At 38.1% G+C, this 17,357-nt stretch overlaps 1 pseudogene; it reads right to left on the bottom strand.

Moving 5' to 3' along the window:
• Positions 1 to 13,751: 13,751 nt before the first annotated feature.
• Positions 13,752 to 14,003, bottom strand: LOC138930818 (small ribosomal subunit protein eS27-like; annotated as a pseudogene).
• Positions 14,004 to 17,357: the final 3,354 nt, after the last annotated feature.

Genomic DNA, 17,357 nt, shown 5'->3' with positions numbered 1-17,357 from the left:
TTCTACCAAAAATTTAGAGAAGAGCTAACACCTATCCTACTCAAACTCTTCCAGAAAATTGCAGAGGAAGGTAAACTTCCAAACTCATTCTATGAAGCCGCCATCACCCAATACCAAAACCTGACAAAGATGCCACAAAAAAAGAAAACTACAGGCCAATATCACTGATCAATATAGATGCAAAAATCCTCAACAAAATTCTAGCAAACAGAATCCAACAACATATTAAAAAGATCATACATCATGACCAAGAGGGCTTTATCCCAGGGATGCAAGGATTCTTCAATATCCACAAATCAATCAACATGATACACCACATTAAAAAATTAAAAGATAAAGACCACATGATTATCTCAACAGATGCAGAGAAAGCCTTTGACAAAATTCAACCTCCATTTATGATAAAAAAACCCTCCAGAAAGCAACCATAGAAGGAACATACTTCAACATAATAAAAGCCATATATGATAAACCCACAGCAAACATTATCCTCAACAGTGAAAAATTGAAAGCATTTTCACTAAAGTCAGGAACAGGACATGGATGCCCACTCTCACCATTGCTATTCAACATAGTTTTGGAAGTTTTGGCCACAGCAATCAGAGCAGAAGGAAAAGAAGTAAAACTCTCACTGTTTGCAGATGACATGATTCTCTACATAAAAAACCCTAAAGACTCCACCAGAAAATTACTAGAGCTAATCAATGAATACAGTAAGGTTGCAGGATATAAAATTAACACACAGAAATCCTTTGCATTCCTCTTCACTAATAATGAGAAAACAGAAAGTGAAATTAAGGAAACAATTCCATTCACCATTGCAATGAAAAGAATAAAATATGTAGGAGTAAATCTACCTAAAGAAACAAACGACCTATATACGGAAAACTATAAAACACTGATGAGCGGGGCGGTCCTAAGATGACAGAGAAATAGGACGGAGAGACCACTTTCTCCCCCACAAATTCATCAAAAGAACATTTAAATGCTGAATAAATTCCACAAAACAACTTCTGAATGCTGGCAGAGGACATCAGGCACTCAGAAAAGCAGCCCATTGTCTTCGAAAGGAGATGTTTTATCAATGGTGCTGTATAGAAGGAGAAGTCTTGAAACTACTGTAAAAATAAGACTGAAAACCAGAAGGAAGAGGCTTAAGTCCAAACCCTGACAACACCAGAGAACTCCTGACTCCAGGAAATATTAATTGACAAGAGCTCATCAAATGCTTCCATACCTACACTGAAACCAAGCACCACCCAAGGGCCAACAAGTTTCAGAGCAAGACATACCATGCAAATTCTCCAGCAACACAGGAACACAGCCCTGAGCTTCAATATACAGGCTGCCCAAAGTTATTCCAAAACCATTGACATCTCATAACTCATTATTGGATACTTCATTGCACTCCAGAGAAAGAAATCCAGCCTCACTCACCAGAACACTGACACAAGCTTCCCTAACCAGGAAACCTTGACAAGCCACCCATACAACCCCACCCAGAGTAAGGAAACTCCACAATAAAGAGAACTCCACAAACTGCCACAATACAGCAAGGACACCCCAAACTCAGAAATATAAACAAGATGAAGAGACAGAGGAATACCCAGCAGGTAAAGGAACATGATAAATGCCCACCAAACCAAACAAAAGAGGAAGAGATAGGGGATTTACCTGATAAAGAATTCCAAATAATGATAGTGAAAATTATCTAAAATCTTGAAATCAAAATGGAATCAGGATAAATAGCCTGGAGACAAGGATTGAGAAGATGCCAGAAAGGTTTAACAAGGACCTAGAAGAAATAAAAAAGAGTCAATATATAATGAGTAATGCAATAAATGAGATCAAAAACACTCTGGGGGCAACAAATAGTAGAATAACAGAGGCAGAAGATAGGATTAGTGAATTAGAAGATAGAATGGTAGAAATAAATGAATCAAAGAAGAAAAAAGAAAAACGAATTGAAAGAAATGAGGACAATCTCAGAGACCTCCAGGACAGTGTTAAATGCCCCAACATTTGAATCATAGGAGTCCCAGAAGAAGAAGACAAAAAGAAAGGCCATGAGAAAATACTTGAGGAGATAAGAGTTGAAAACTTCCCTAAAATGGGGAAGGAAATAATCACCCAAGTTCAAGAAACCCTGAGAGTCTCAAACAAGATAAACCCAAGGCAAAACACCCCAAGACACATATTAATCAAATTAATGAAGATCAAACACAAAGAATAAATATTAAAAGCAGCAAGGGAAAAACAACAAATAACACACAAGGGGATTCCCATAAGGATAACAGTTGATCTTTCAATAGAAACTCTTCAAGCCAGGAGGGAATGGCAAGACATACTTAAAGTGATGAAAGAAAATAACCTACAGCCCAGATTACTGTACCCAGCAAGGATCTCATTCAAACATGAAGGAGAAATCAAAAGATTTACAGACAAGCAAAAGCTGAGAGAATTCAGCACCACCAAACCAGCTCTCCAACAAATGCTAAAGGATAGTCTCTAGACAGGAAACACAAAAAGGGTGTATAAACTCAAACCCAAAACAAGAAAGTAAATGGCAATGAGATCATACTTGTCAATAATTACCTTAAACGTAAATGGGTTGAATGCCACAACCAAAAGACAAAGTCTAGCTGAATGGATACAAAAACAAGACCCCTATATATGTTGTCTACAAGAGACTCACCTCAAAACAGGGTACACATACAGACTGAAACTGAAGGGCTGGAAAAAAGATTTTCCATGCAAATAGAGGCCAAAAGAAAGCAGGAATAGCAATACTCATATCAGATAAAATAGTCTTTAAAACAAAGGCTATGAAAAGAGACAAAGAAGGATATTACATCATGATCAAAGGATCAATCCAAGAAGACGATATTACAATTATAAATATATATGCACCCAACATGGGAGCACCGCAATATGTAAGACAAATGCTAATAAGTATGAAAGGGGAAATTAGCAATAACACAATAATAGTGGGAGACTTTAATATTCCAATTCACACCTATGGATAGATCAACTAAACAGAAAATTAACAAGGAAACAAATTTTAAATGATACAATAGACCAGATAGACCTAATTGATATCTATAGGACACTTCACCCTAAAACAATGAATTTCACCTTTTTCTCAAGCGCACATGGAACCTTCTCCAGGATACATCACATCCTGGGCCATAAGTCTAGCCTTGGTAAATACAAAAAAATTGAAATCATTCCAAGCATCTTTTCTGACCACAATGCACTAAGATTAGATCTCAACTACAGGAGAAAAACTATTAAAAATTCCAACATATGGAGGATGAACAACATGCTGCTGAATAACCAACAAATCACAGAAGAAATCAAAAAAGAAATCAAAATATGCATAGAAACAAATGAAAATGAAAACGCAACAACCCAAAACCTGTGGGACACTGTAAAAGCAGTGCTAAGGGGAAAGTTCGTAGCAATACCGGCATACCTCAAAAAAGAAGAAAAAAGTCAAATAAATAACCTAACTCTGCACCTAAAGCAACCATAAAAGGAAGAAATGAAGAACCCCTGGGTTTGTAGAAAGAAGGAAATCACAAAGATTAGGGGAGGAATAAATGCAAAAGAAACAAAAGGAACCATAGCAAAAATCAACAAAGCCAAAAGCTGGTTCTTTGAGAGGATAAATAAAATTGACAAACCATTAGCCAGATTCATCAAGAAACAAAGGGAGAAAAATCAAATCAATAAAATTAGAAATGAAAATGGAGAGATCACAACAGACAATGCAGAAATACAAAGGATCATAAGAGACTACTATCAGCAATTATATGCCAATAAAATGGACAACCTGGAAGAAATGGACAAATTCTTAGAAAAGTACAACTTTCCAAAACTGAACCAGGAAGAAATAGAAAATCTTAACAGACCCATCACAAGCATGGAAATTGAAACTGTAATCAGAAATCTTCCAGCAAACAAAAGCCCAGGTCCAGACGGCTTCACAGCTGAGTTCTACCAAAAATTTAGAGAAGAGCTAACACCTATCCTACTCAAACTCTTCCAGAAAATTGCAGAGGAAGGTAAACTTCCAAACTCATTCTATGAGGCCACCATCACCCTAATACCAAAACCTGACAAAGATGTCACAAAAGAAGAAAACTACAGGCCAATATCACTAATGAACATAGATGCAAAAATCCTTAACAAAATTCTAGCAATCAGAATCCAAAAACATTAAAAAGATCATACACCATGACCAGGTGGGCTTTATCCCAGGGATGCAAGGATTTTTCAATATCCACAAATCAATTAATGTAATATACCACATTAACAAAAAAATAAATAAATGAACGCCATTAGATGCAGAGAAAGCCTTTGACAAAATTCAACATCCATTTGTGATAAAAACTCTCCAGAAAGCAGGAATAGAAGGAACATACCTCAACATAATTAAACCTATATATGACAAACCTATATATGACAAACCTATATATGACACAGCAAACATTATTCTCAATGGTGAAAAATTGAAAGCATTTCCCCTAAAGTCAGAAACAGGACAAGGGTTCCCACTTTCACCATTACTATTCAACATCGTTTTGGAAGTTTTGGCCACAGCAATCAGAGTAGAAAAAGAAATAAAAGGAATCCAAATTGGAAAAGAAGAAGTAAAACTCTCACTGTTTGCAGATGACATGATCCTCTACATAGAAAACCCTAAAGACTCCACCAGAAAATTACTAGAGCTAATCAATGAATATAGTAAAGTTGCAGGATATAAAATCAACACAGAGAAATCCCTTGCATTCCTATACACTAATAATGAAAAAAAAGAATTTCGTAATGTGTAAAAATAACAAATCACTGTGTTATGCACCTGAAGTCAATATAATATTGTAAGTCGAAATACTTCAATAAAAAAGAGTAATAAAAAAAAGAGAAATTAAGGAAAAAATTCCATTCACCATTTCAATGAAAACAATAAAATACTTAGGAATATATCTACCTAAAGAAATGAAAGACCTATATATAGAAAACTATAAAACACTGGTGAAAGAAATCAAAGAGGACACTAATAGATGGAGAAATATACCATGTTCATGGATTGGAAGAATCAATATAGTGAAAATGAGTATACTACCCAAAGCAATTTAAAGATTCAATGCAATTCCTATCAAGCTAACAATGGTATTTTTCACAGAGCTAGGACAAATAATTTCACAATTTGTCTGGAAATACAAAAAAACTCGAATAGCCAAAGCAATCTTGAGAAAGAAGAATGGAACTGGAGGAATCAACCTGCCTGACTTCAAGCTCTACTACAAAGCCACAGTCACCAAGACAGTATGGTACTGGCACAAAGACAGAAATATAGATCAATGGAACAAAATAGAAAGCCCAGAGATAAATCCACGCACGTATGGACACCTTATCTTTGACAAAGGAGGCAAGAATATACAATGGATTAAAGACAATCTCTTTAACAAGTGGTGCTGGGAAAACTGGTCAACCACTTGTAAAAGAATAAAACTAGAACACTTTCTAACACCATACACAAAAATAAACTCAAAATAGATTGAAGATCTAAACATAAGACCACAAACTATAGAACTCCTAGAGGAGAACATAGGCAAAACACTCTCTGACATATATCACAGCAGGATCCTCTATGACCCACCTCTCAGAATATTGGAAATAAAAGCAAAAATAAACAAATGGGACCTAATTAAACTTAAAAGCTTCTGCACAACAAAGGAAACTATAAGCAAGGTGAAAAGACAGACTTCAGAATGGGAGAAAATAATAGCAAATGAAGCAACTGACAAACAACTAATCTCAACAATATACAAGCAACTCCTGCAGCTCAATTCCAGAAAAATAAATGACGCAATCAAAAAATGGGCCAAAGAACTAAATAGGCCAAAGAACTAATAGGACATTTCTCCAAAGAAGACATCCAGATGGCTAACAAACACATGAAAAGATGCTCAACATCACTCATTATCAGAAAAATGCAAATCAAAACCACAATGAGGTACCATTTCACACCAGTCAGAATGGCTGCTATCCAAAAGCCTACAAGCAATAAATGCTGGAGAGGGTGTGGAGAAAAGGGAACCCTCTTACACTATTGGTGGGAATGCAAACTAGTTCAGCCACTATGGAGAACAGTGTGGAGATTCCTTAATAAACTGGAAATAGAACTGCCATATGACCCAGCAATCCCACTGCTTGGCACACACACCGAAGAAACCAGAATTGAAAGAGACACATGTACCCCAATGTTCATCGTAGCACTGTTTATAATAGCCAGTACATGGAAGCAACCTAGATGTCCATCAGCAGATGAATGGATAAGAAAGCTGTGCTACATATTCACAATGGAATATTACTCAGCCATTAAAAAGAATGCATTGAATCAGTTCTAACGAGGTAGATGAAACTGGAGCCTATTATACAGAGTGAAGTAAGCCAGAAAGAAAAACACCAATACACTATATTAACGCGTATATATGGAATTTAGAAAGATGGTACCAATGATCCTATATGCAAGACAGCAAAAGAGACACAGATGTAAAGAACAGACTGTTAGACTCTGTGGGAGAAGGCGAGGGTAGGATGATTTGATAGAATAATGTTGAATCATGCATATTATCATATGTGAAATAGATCGCCAGTCCAGGTTTGATGCATGAGGCAGGGTGCTCAAGGCTGGTGCATTGTGAGGACTCAGAGGGATGGGATGGGGAGGGAGGTGGGGGGGGGGTCAGGATGGGAAACACGTGTACACTCATGGCTGATTCATGTGAATGTATGGCGAAAACCACCACAATATTGTAAAGTAATTAGCCTCCAATTAACATTTTAAAAATATAAATAAATAATGTTCCCAACTGTAATACTGGACTTGCTTATTTCTATTTTCAACTTCATCAATTTTGATCTATGTATTTTGAGACTCTGATTTTGGGTGTGCACACTTTTAGGACTGTAATATCTTCCTGACTGATTGATCCTATTAAACAATGTCCCTGTTTGTGGTAACTTTTTAAATTAGAATTCTATTTTATCTAATATTACTATAGCCACTGGTTTTTCAATATTTGCATTTGCATCTTTCCTCCTTCTTTTACTTTCAACTTATTTATGCCAATGAATTTCCTTATGACATTGAAAAATAGTGCTGAGAAGGAAATTTAAGCCATTAAATGCTTAAATTAGAAATAAGCACAGGTCTCAAATCAATAACTTAAGTTCCAAACTCAAGAAACTATAAAAAGCATTAAAGTTTTTCTAAGGAGTTTATATTTGTGTCATGGTTTTTTACTCATCTAATCTTTTTTCTTTTAATTGTTTTATTTACATCTTTTATATTTCATGTAATTATGGATATATTAGCACTTGAATTTATTATTTGTTTTCTTTATTTAATTCCTCTGATTCTCATTCCTCTGTTCTTCTTTTCTCCTCTTCCTGTGGACAGCTTAGACATTTTTTTACTATCTATTTTGATGCATTTACACTGTTTTTTAAGTCTCTCTTTGTGTAGTTTTCACTACACAAGTATAGTGGTTGCTTGGTGTATCACAATATAAATATGTGCCTTAGGGACTTCCCTGGTGGTTCAGTGGCTAAGATTTCACACTCCCAATGCAGGGGGCCCACGTTCAATTCCTAGTCAGGGAACTAGATCCCACACACTGCAACTAAAGATCCTCCATGCCACAACTAAGACCTGATGCAGCCAAAAAAATAAATTTAAAAGAATAAATAAATATGTGCCTTATAACAGTTTACTGGTATCAACTTTTTACCATGTAAGATTTGGGTCTTCCATTTAGGTCTTTCTACCCTCCCCATTTTTAAATGTTACTGTTTTGAGTATTATATAATGTTATATTTGACTTAACCACTAATAATAATTATAAAACTCCTGAGAAATGGATAGTATATGTGCTCACACTTCTGTTCTTTCCATTGTTCTTTCTTCATTCCTGATGCATCAAATTTCATTCTTTTATCATTATCTTTCTGATTGAAGAATTTCCTTTAACCAATATTTAATGGTATGTCTGATAGTGATAAATTCTTTTTTGTTTTCCTTTGCCTGAAAACATTTTTATTTTTTCTTCATTCCTGGAAGATACTTGAAACAGTATTTACTGTTGACAATTCTTTTCTTTCAGCATTTGAAAAATGTTGTGTCACTTCTGGCCTCTATGTTTTCAGATGAGAAATACATTTTTGAATTGCCGTGCCCCTATAGGTAATATGCCATGGCTCTCAGGCTGCTTTTGAGATTTTTTTTTGTCTTTATTTTTTAAAAGCTTAATTATGATGTATCTTATTATCTTTCTTTGGTTTTCCTTTTTATGGTAGAATTGATGCTTTTGAACTGTGGTGTTGGAGAAGACTCTTGAGAGTCCCTTGGACTGCAAGGAGATCCAACCAGTCCATTCTGAAGGAGATCAACCCTGGGATTTCTTTGGAAGGAATGATGCTAAAGCTGAAACTCCAGTACTTTGGCCACCTCATGCGAAGAGTTGACTCATTGGAAAAGACTCTGATGCTGGGAGGGATTGGGGGCAGGAGGAGAAGGGGACGACCGAGGATGAGATGGCTGGATGGCATCACGGACTCGATGGACGTGAGTCTGAGTGAACTCCGGGAGTTGGTGATGGACAGGGAGGCCTGGCGTGCTGCGATTCATGGGGTCGCAAAGAGTCGGAGAGGACTGAGCAACTGAACTGAACTAGCTTCTTGGGTCTGTAGCTTTGGTGTCTTTTGCCAAACTGGAACTTTTCAGCCATTGTTTCTTGAGATACTCTTTTAGCCTCCTTATCTCCTATCCTTCTGAGGCACTGATTATACAAACAGAATATTTTATAATCCCAAAAGTCCCTCGGGCTCTGTTCCTTTTCAGTCTATTTTATCTCTTTTGTTCATAATAGGTGACTTGTAGAGTCTGTCCTCAAGTTTATGTCCTCTGTCATCTTCAGTCTACTATTAAACCCATTCAGCAAGTTATTTATTTCAGTTATTGTAATTTTCAGTTCTGCAATTTCCATTTGGTTCTTTCTTATGACTTTTCTTTTTGCTGAGATTTTCTATTTTTCCATTTGTTTCAAGAGAATTTGTAATTGATTGCAGAAGCATTTTTATGAGAGCTGCTTTGAAATCCTTGTCAGATAATTCCAACATCTGATTCATCTCAGTGTTGGCATCAGTTGATTGTTATTCCTCACTCAAGTTGTGATTTTCTAGTTCTTGTGATGATGGGTGGTTTTCAAGCGTATCCTGGACATTTTGTTCATTATGTTAGGACTCTGAGAACTATTACTTCTTTTATTTCAGCAGGCATTCACCCTGTTTTAGTTTAGCATGCAGGTCTTGACCTAATTTTGTGGGCTGTGGTTACAATGGCAGTTTGATTTCAGAGGCTCTGTGGTGTTATTTTGGTCAGCTTCATTCATCTTGTGCCCCTAGGGCTTCCTGAGTTTCCTGCTAGTTATGACTGAGGGTTTCATAAGGTCAGGCTGCAAGGTGTTCCCAGTGGGGGAAGGGAAGGGTGTGTTGAGATCCACTTATTGATGCCCCCAACCTCTCTGGTGTCTCTGGGTAGGGGTAAAGACATTTTTAACTATGAAGATAAAGAGGTTTCCAAGATCTGACCATTTGCGATTGTCTGGATTGTTTTCCAGTGCCTCCCGCCTGCTCTGATGTCTCTCAGCAGGGGAAAGGAGTCTCCGGTGCATTAGGGCAAAGATGTTTCCCAGACTGGGCCTCTGTCAGCCTTTTAAAAATGTTAATTTTAGTTTTAACACTTCTATTGTGGTATAATTTACAAATATAAAATTCATCTATTGTAAGCATTAAAAATGACGTTTTTGTAAAGTTACAGTTTTGCAACCAGAACCACAATCCAGTTTTAGAACACTTCCATCACCCCAAACAGTTTGCTCCTATATGTTTACAATTAATCCATACTCCCACCCCTAGCCCTAGAAAACCACTGACTTGCTTCAGGTCTCTGTAAATATGCCTTTTAATAGCATTTTAATAAAGGGAATCATACAATATGTAGAGTTTTTTGGTACCTGACTTCTTCCACTTATCACAATGTTTTTCAGGTTCAGCTATGTTGTTGCATATACCAATTATTCATTCCTTTTATTAATAATTGCAAATAATATTCCATTGACTAGGTAAGCCACATTTTATGTACTATGTACATATTGGTGGTCATTTGGATTATATTCAGTTTGGGACATTATAAATAATGATGGTATGAGCATTTGAACTTATATGTTTGTGTGGGCACATGTTTTCATTTATCTTTGACAGATTCCTAGGAGTGAAATTGCTGCATCATATGTTAAGAAATTGATGAGCTGATTCTAAAATGACTGAAACAGTTTTACATCTTCACCACAACTGTATGAGGACTTTCGTTTCTCTGTTTGATGAGTTATTTTTGTTATACCATATTTTAATCATTTAGACATCATTCCTTTTAGTTCTTTGAACATATTTATAACAGTGGCTTTGAAGTCTTTGGTGCTAAATCTAACATCTTAAGCTAACTCAGAGTCAGCCTCTTTGACTGTTTTTTTTTTTTTTTCTTAAATATGGGTCACACTTTGCTGTTTCTTTGAAAGTCTCACCATTTTTGTTCAAAACTGGGTATTTTTTTCACTTTTAAAAATTAAAATTTTATTGGAGTATAGCTGATTTACAATGTTGTATTAGTTTCCCGTGTACAGCAAAGTGATTCAGTTATACATGTACATATATTCATTCTTTTTCACATTATTTTCTCATATAGGCTATCATAGAATATTGAATGGAGTTTGTGCAATACAGATCTTTGTTGGTTATCTAAAAACTGGATATTTTTCAACAAAAGTGTAGGACCTCTAGATTGATTCCCTAGAGGCTTGTTGGTGGCCATGTTTTGTTACTTAGTTAATGGATTTTCTAGACTCATTGTGTAAAGTCTGTTGTCCCTAAAGCATGTAGCTAGTAATGTCTTTGCTCAGGTTTTAGAAAATTCTGTTTTTAATTTTTAAGCCTGTCTCTTAGGGGTCAGCCCTATGTCACCATATCTTTGTGAGTAGGCAAGGACATACATATGCTTAAAAATTCTGAGAAGGTTAAGTATTCCACCTTTTTGGATGGATTTCTGTGTGGGTTGGATGTTACATTCAAAGTTCAGGCAGTTTACAAGTATGTCTCAGCTTCTATTTTCTATCAGGCCCTCTCATGTCTCCTCTGTTGCATTTCACCAGGAACTTAAGGGGAGCAAGGGCTCTCTCTGCTGTCTCAGCATTCAGGCAGCTTTGAGCATGACCATGGCCTTCTAGACTGCCAGGGACACGTGGGACTTGGGCAAGGCCCACCACAGTTGTTTCATTTCCTGGATTTTCCGGTTGAGTTTAAGGCTAGTCTGTCATTCTAATTAGGCAGGCTGTGCTATTGTCCTCCCATTCATTTGTCACCAAGATCAGCTCTGTTTCCTATGAGTCTTAGGAGCACAGGGTTTTTTCCTGCTGCACTCCAAACCAATTCAGCCACCTCTGACAACAAAGTTGTTGCTTGTATGGCTGGTCCTACCCTAATAGAATTGCTGTGCTAATAGATGGAGGGGAGAGAGAAGCAGCCCCACACTAAAAACATTGAATTCCTACTGTTCTGACCTGAGAATCAGTTGTTTTCTTAAATAAACAATAAACAATTCTAAATCTATTATATGCTCTTTGTCGATTTCCATGGTCCAGAGCTGGGTGTCTTATTAGTTTGGGCCTGAGCTATAATTGCTTCTGTGCATGCATACTCAGTTGCTCAGTCATGCTCAACTCTTTTGCAGCCCCATGGACTGCAGCCCACCAGGCTCCTATGTCCATGGGATTCTCCAGGCAAGAATACTGGAGTAGGTTTCCATTTCCTTCTCCAGGGGATCTTCCTGACCCAGGAATCGAACCCAGGTCTCCTGTACTGCAAGTAGATTCTTTTCTGTCTGAGCCACCAGGGAAGCCCATAATTGCTTTTAGGAAAGAGTATTTGCTGACCTCCTTTGGCCGTCACTCACCATAGCCTTTTAATGCTGCATTCTTGCACTATCACATTTCAGTCCTTACAAAGCAACCAGATCATATTCCTTCCCTACTTACAACACAGCACTGGTTTTCCATAACACTAAAAATAAAATCTAAACTCCTTAATGTGGCCTACAGGGTCCTGTATGATCTGGCCCTTACTAGCCCCTCAAATCTCCTCCCACTCCTCCCACTGCTGTCCCCAGTCCCCGCCGTTACGCCTGAGCCCCCATTACCTTCTTTCCATCCCAGCTGACATACATGTTTTCCACTTCTCTGTGTACTTGTACTTGCTGTTCTCCCTGACTGTGAAATGCACAATGACTGCCTTCTTCTCATCACTTAGATCTCACCTCCTTGGAGATGTCCTTCTACTCCACTCAAGCTGAAACATCCCCTCCAGTCACAAAGCTCCAATTTATTGTGTTCCCTGCACTTACTGTGGGCAGGAATAACAGTGTTGATGCTAGGTTATTGCTTGAGCCAAATCTTGCTGCAACAGGCCCTGGGAGGACAGGGTATTTGTATTCTCTAGCACCTAGAACTGTGGCTGCCACATAGTAGGTAAATGTTGGGCATTTTTAATATATAAATGGACAAAAATATATACTGGATATCTTTCCATATTTTTATCATTTTTGTAATGGCTGCATATTTTCCCACTGTAAAATGCACCATTGTTTGCTCCCTTGAACGCCTTATTACTATAACAACTCAGTGTTGTGTGAGTTGTGGGAATGGACCTTGGAATCAGATAGACTTGGATTTGAACCCTAGATTAACTACTTACAACCTAAGGAATTTTATACCAGTTCTTACTCTCTCTGTGTCTAGCCCAGTTTCTTATCTAAAATAATAGTATCTGCCTCACAGAGTTGTAGGGAGGAATAAATGACAGGAACTAAGGGGCTTGGGATTGTGTCATGCTCCTAGGAAATGGAAGTGAATTTGCTTTATTTTGCTTTTGTGTGAAGTGGCAAAGTCACTCCCTAAAGCTTTCCCTCCCTGGCAATACTTCATAAGAAGCACATATCCCAACCTAAACAGGCTTAACTGAACCTCTCCCTTCTTTTTCATGTGACTTTCCCACTGCACAGACTCTAATGGAATCTGGGACCCTGGCAATCTGCCAGCAGGCGCACATGCCCGCTGAAGAGGAATAAAGATGTGCCCAAGCACATTAGCTGAATAAATGACAAAATGGAGGCTGAAAAATACCTTCTGTTCCTCCTGCCAGGACTAGCAGACTGCAGAATTCCTAGAACCTCCGGAAATTGTGAAATAAAGTGACAGGCTGTGGTTTGATTGAAAATTGTCCATGTAAAAAGTCAACCACACTCCAGCCACCACTGTGGCTTGTATCTCTGGTGTCTGGAAACTTGGTCTTAAATCAAGAAAATGGTGAAGCAACAGTGGACTAGCTCACTTACCAAGAAGAAAAGAAGCATGTTCTCTGAACTCTGAAAATCAATGTTCTTGGCTTTTGCCTATAATCAACACTTTATTGAAAAGTTGGTACCAAAACAGGAGGTCACTGCTGTATCCCTTACCAAAATTAAACATAATTACCTTATCTTGATAGATTAAGTAGAGTTATGGAACTGATAAGGAACTGATACGGAACTGATTTCTGTGATATCACTCAAATTCAGGAAATTGTGTGGGTCATTAGCGTTGCTTTCTTCTAAATGAACACCCTCTGTGAGCCTGGCCTTCCCTCCCGTAAGTTGGTACAACTCTGTTGCACAAGCTGCACAAAGGACCACTATCTGAGAATGGCTGCAGACCATGGAAATCCTGTAGCAACATGGACATTTTACATCTATAAAATAAGAATTTGGACATTGAACAAGTCATTTCTTTTTACCCTTTTCCCTCCTTTTCCCAGGATGAACGTAGTAGCTCTCTAGCCAAAGGCATGTTGATTCTTTCACAGCCCTGCCTACCCATCCCTCATGTTTATATTCTAAATACATGTTTTACGTCCAGATGGGAGAAGGATGAAGGGGAGGGGGACAAAGAAATATTTGTTTGATTTATGTCTTATCTTGCAGAAAATTGATGCTGCTAGAAAATGAAATTTTATAGCTCAGATTTTTCTTAAGCAGAATCTTATAAAAACAGAAAAAGAGGTCAATTTTATATGTGGTAATACTACTGACAGAAGGTTAACTTCAGATAACAAAATCTGGATAAATTTGGCTTCCTGTCATGTAACTCAGATGGGGTAGGCTCTCCCCTTTCTGACATACAAGGCATCCTGACCCAACCTAGTGTAGCACCTGGGAATTTGGTTTGATTGTATCTTGCACCTGAGCACTCGTGTGTGATGTCTTGTCCTTTAGGTAACCAGGTGAGGCTCCCTCTAACAGTCCAAGCGTCAGGGGGATGCCTTTCCGGTGTCATCTTTTTCTGCACAATATCAACCAAACTAGACCATTAGACCTATGACACCCCTTCCCTCCAACCTCAGCACAGCACACACTAGATTACAAGGGAAAATACGAAATTCTTTACTGAAGAGGGAGAGAAAGCGAGGGTAAATGGAACTCACGGTCTTTGGTAAACTAATCACAGAAGGGTAAACTAATCACAAAAGTGACTAACCCAGTCACTTTTGCCATATCTGTTCATTAGAAGTGAGTCACAGGAATTCCTTGGTGTTCCAGTGGTTAGGATTCTGTGATTTCACTGCCTAGGGCACAGGTTCAGTCTCTGGTGGGGGAACTAAGATCCCATAAGCTTTATATGCAGCCAAAAAAAAAAGAAGAAGAAGAAGAAGGAAAAGAACGTGGGGATCCATGAAGCCATTTTAGAGACTATCTGCTATATCTGATACTCAATGAAGGGGCTACTGAAACCCAGTGACAGAGGGATGATCTTTTCAATATGTGATGCTGGGTTCATTGCATATCCATATGGAAAATTAACCATGATCCTCAAATTTTATACAAAAATTAACTTGATATACATATTAGTTAGACCAAAATGTAAAAGGCAAAACAATAAAATTTCTAAAATAGAGTATCAGAAAATGCCTCCATGACCTTGAGTTAGACAAAAATTTAAAACAGAGCATAAAGAATACTAACTACAGATGAAAAGACTGATAAGGTGGACTTCATTACAATTATGAACTTATTGATGATTTTAACTAAAATATTAAAAAATAAAGTATTAGCTTAATTAGCACTATCTACTAAAACAATGTAACAACAGTTTATTTCTCACTCACATTATAGTCTAATGTGGATTGATTCTCTTCTAAGCAATGAGTCAAGGACTCAGAGCACTTCCATATGGTGACTTTAAGGTCACCTAGTATTATCCAAACAGCAAACAGGGAAAAAAGTTTGGAAAAGCCAAACTGGATACTCACCCATCTCAGTGCAGAAGTGACACATCATTTCTGCTCAAACTCCATAGAGTAGAACTAGTCCATGGCCAATCCAGCTGCAAAAGAGATGCTGGGAAGTGCAGAGTAGCTCAAGACTGTGGGCACTAACAGATTCCCCCAAGATGAGGAAACAGACAGCAAACTATGGATAACTTTGGACAGTTATTATTGTGTGGGGGGGGGGGGCGGCGCTCATTTGTGTCCGACTCTTTGTGACCCCATGGACTATAGCCCGCCAGGCTCTTCTGTCCATGGAATTCTCCAGGCAAGAAAACCGGAGTGGATAGCCATTCGCTTCTCCAGGGGATCTTCCAGACCCAGGGATCAAACCCACATCTCCTGTGTCTCCTGCAATGCAGGCAGATTCTTTACCATTTGAGAGTTGAAAGAAATTTGAAGTGGATACAGAAAAAAATAAATGTAAAGGAAAAAAATGAACTACTATCCAAATTAAACCATTTGGACATTCAGGTCATCTCCTGCTCCTCCTGATTTTTAAAGATCCTTTTTCTGCCACACTGACACCACACAAAGGATTAACATTGGACAGAGGAGAAAGGTACCAGTAAGAAAGAGATGAATAAATCCTGAAGATGACAGTTAAGAGTAAGAAAGACCAGAGTCAGCAACACAGACTAGGTATGGGGAAAGTTTTGGAAAGATTGGGAATGAAAAATGAAAGAGTTTGGGACATCTGCACTGCAGGTAAGTAACTGAGAGAAAGACATGGAGGAAGAAGTTTTAGAAAGAATTTCATGAAGGCATGACACACTGAGATTGGAATGGGGACCTTTGGCTCCTTCTGAGACAACATCTATAATGCTAATTACATTGTTTTACACATTTTTTTCTTGATGTTCGGAATACTCTTTCTTTGAATGTGTCCTTGCAAGCAAGTCTATGTATGAGAAAGAGCAGAATCTTTGGAGTCAGGCAAACCTGAATTTTCATCTGGGCTTATTAGTTAAGCTATCTGACACTGGACCAATGACTCAGGATTTCTGAGAGCCAATTTCCCCCATGGTAAGATGGTAGAAAGGGCACTAGCTCACAGTGTTAGGATAAGGGTGTTAAAGATCATACGTATAAAGGACTCAGCTTGGTGAATGGCAAGTGTTGAGTATACATGAGAGCCCTTTGCCTTCACCCCCACTTTCTGGATGCCAAAGTTCAGAGAACAAGATGAGTAAGGCTTTGTGTAAGAGATGGATGACCAGGAGAATATTCCCAGGATAAGAACAGAACAAGGAAAGAACTGAAGGTGAGGAATGCTCACGACATTTGCTGAAAAGAGTAGAGATGACCTCTCTGCTCTTATATCATAAGATCTCTTCACCTTATATCATATCTTCATCTCTGAATTTCACCAACAGCAGCCCTCTCTCAGTTCCTTGAATATTCTGTGTTTCTTCTTATACCTCTCTCCCATGGGGCCTCTGCCTGCAATGCTTCCCCCATCTCTGTATCCTTTACTACTCATTCCAGTTCACCCCTTATATATTAACTCAAATGTCAGGCAAGACTTCCTTGAAATTCTCAAGTAAGTGAGACCTGTTATATGTTCTAAGGGCTTCCCTGGTGGCTCAGTGGATAGAGTCTGCCTGCAATGTAGGAGAGCCATGTTTGATCCCTGGGTTGGGAAGATCCCCTGGAGAAGGATATATGTTCTGAGTATAATCTGTCACTTTCCTTTATATCACTAATCATGGTCTGTAATGATCTATTACTTTGAGTGATTCTTTACTTGACATATATACCCCCCAGCTGGCCATCATCATATCCCTAACATCTAGGGCATAGAAAGTCCTAAATAAGTGCCTTTTGAAAGGATGAATGAATGAGTACATGTCTTCTGATGGGACAAAAAGTCAATCGTG

The sequence above is a fragment of the Ovis canadensis genome, chromosome X, assembly GCF_042477335.2.
Source record: "Ovis canadensis isolate MfBH-ARS-UI-01 breed Bighorn chromosome X, ARS-UI_OviCan_v2, whole genome shotgun sequence".
Classification (NCBI taxonomy): Eukaryota; Metazoa; Chordata; class Mammalia; order Artiodactyla; family Bovidae; genus Ovis; species Ovis canadensis.
The sequence above is the reverse complement of the archived record's forward strand: the minus strand, read 5'-3'. Positions and strand labels throughout refer to the sequence as shown.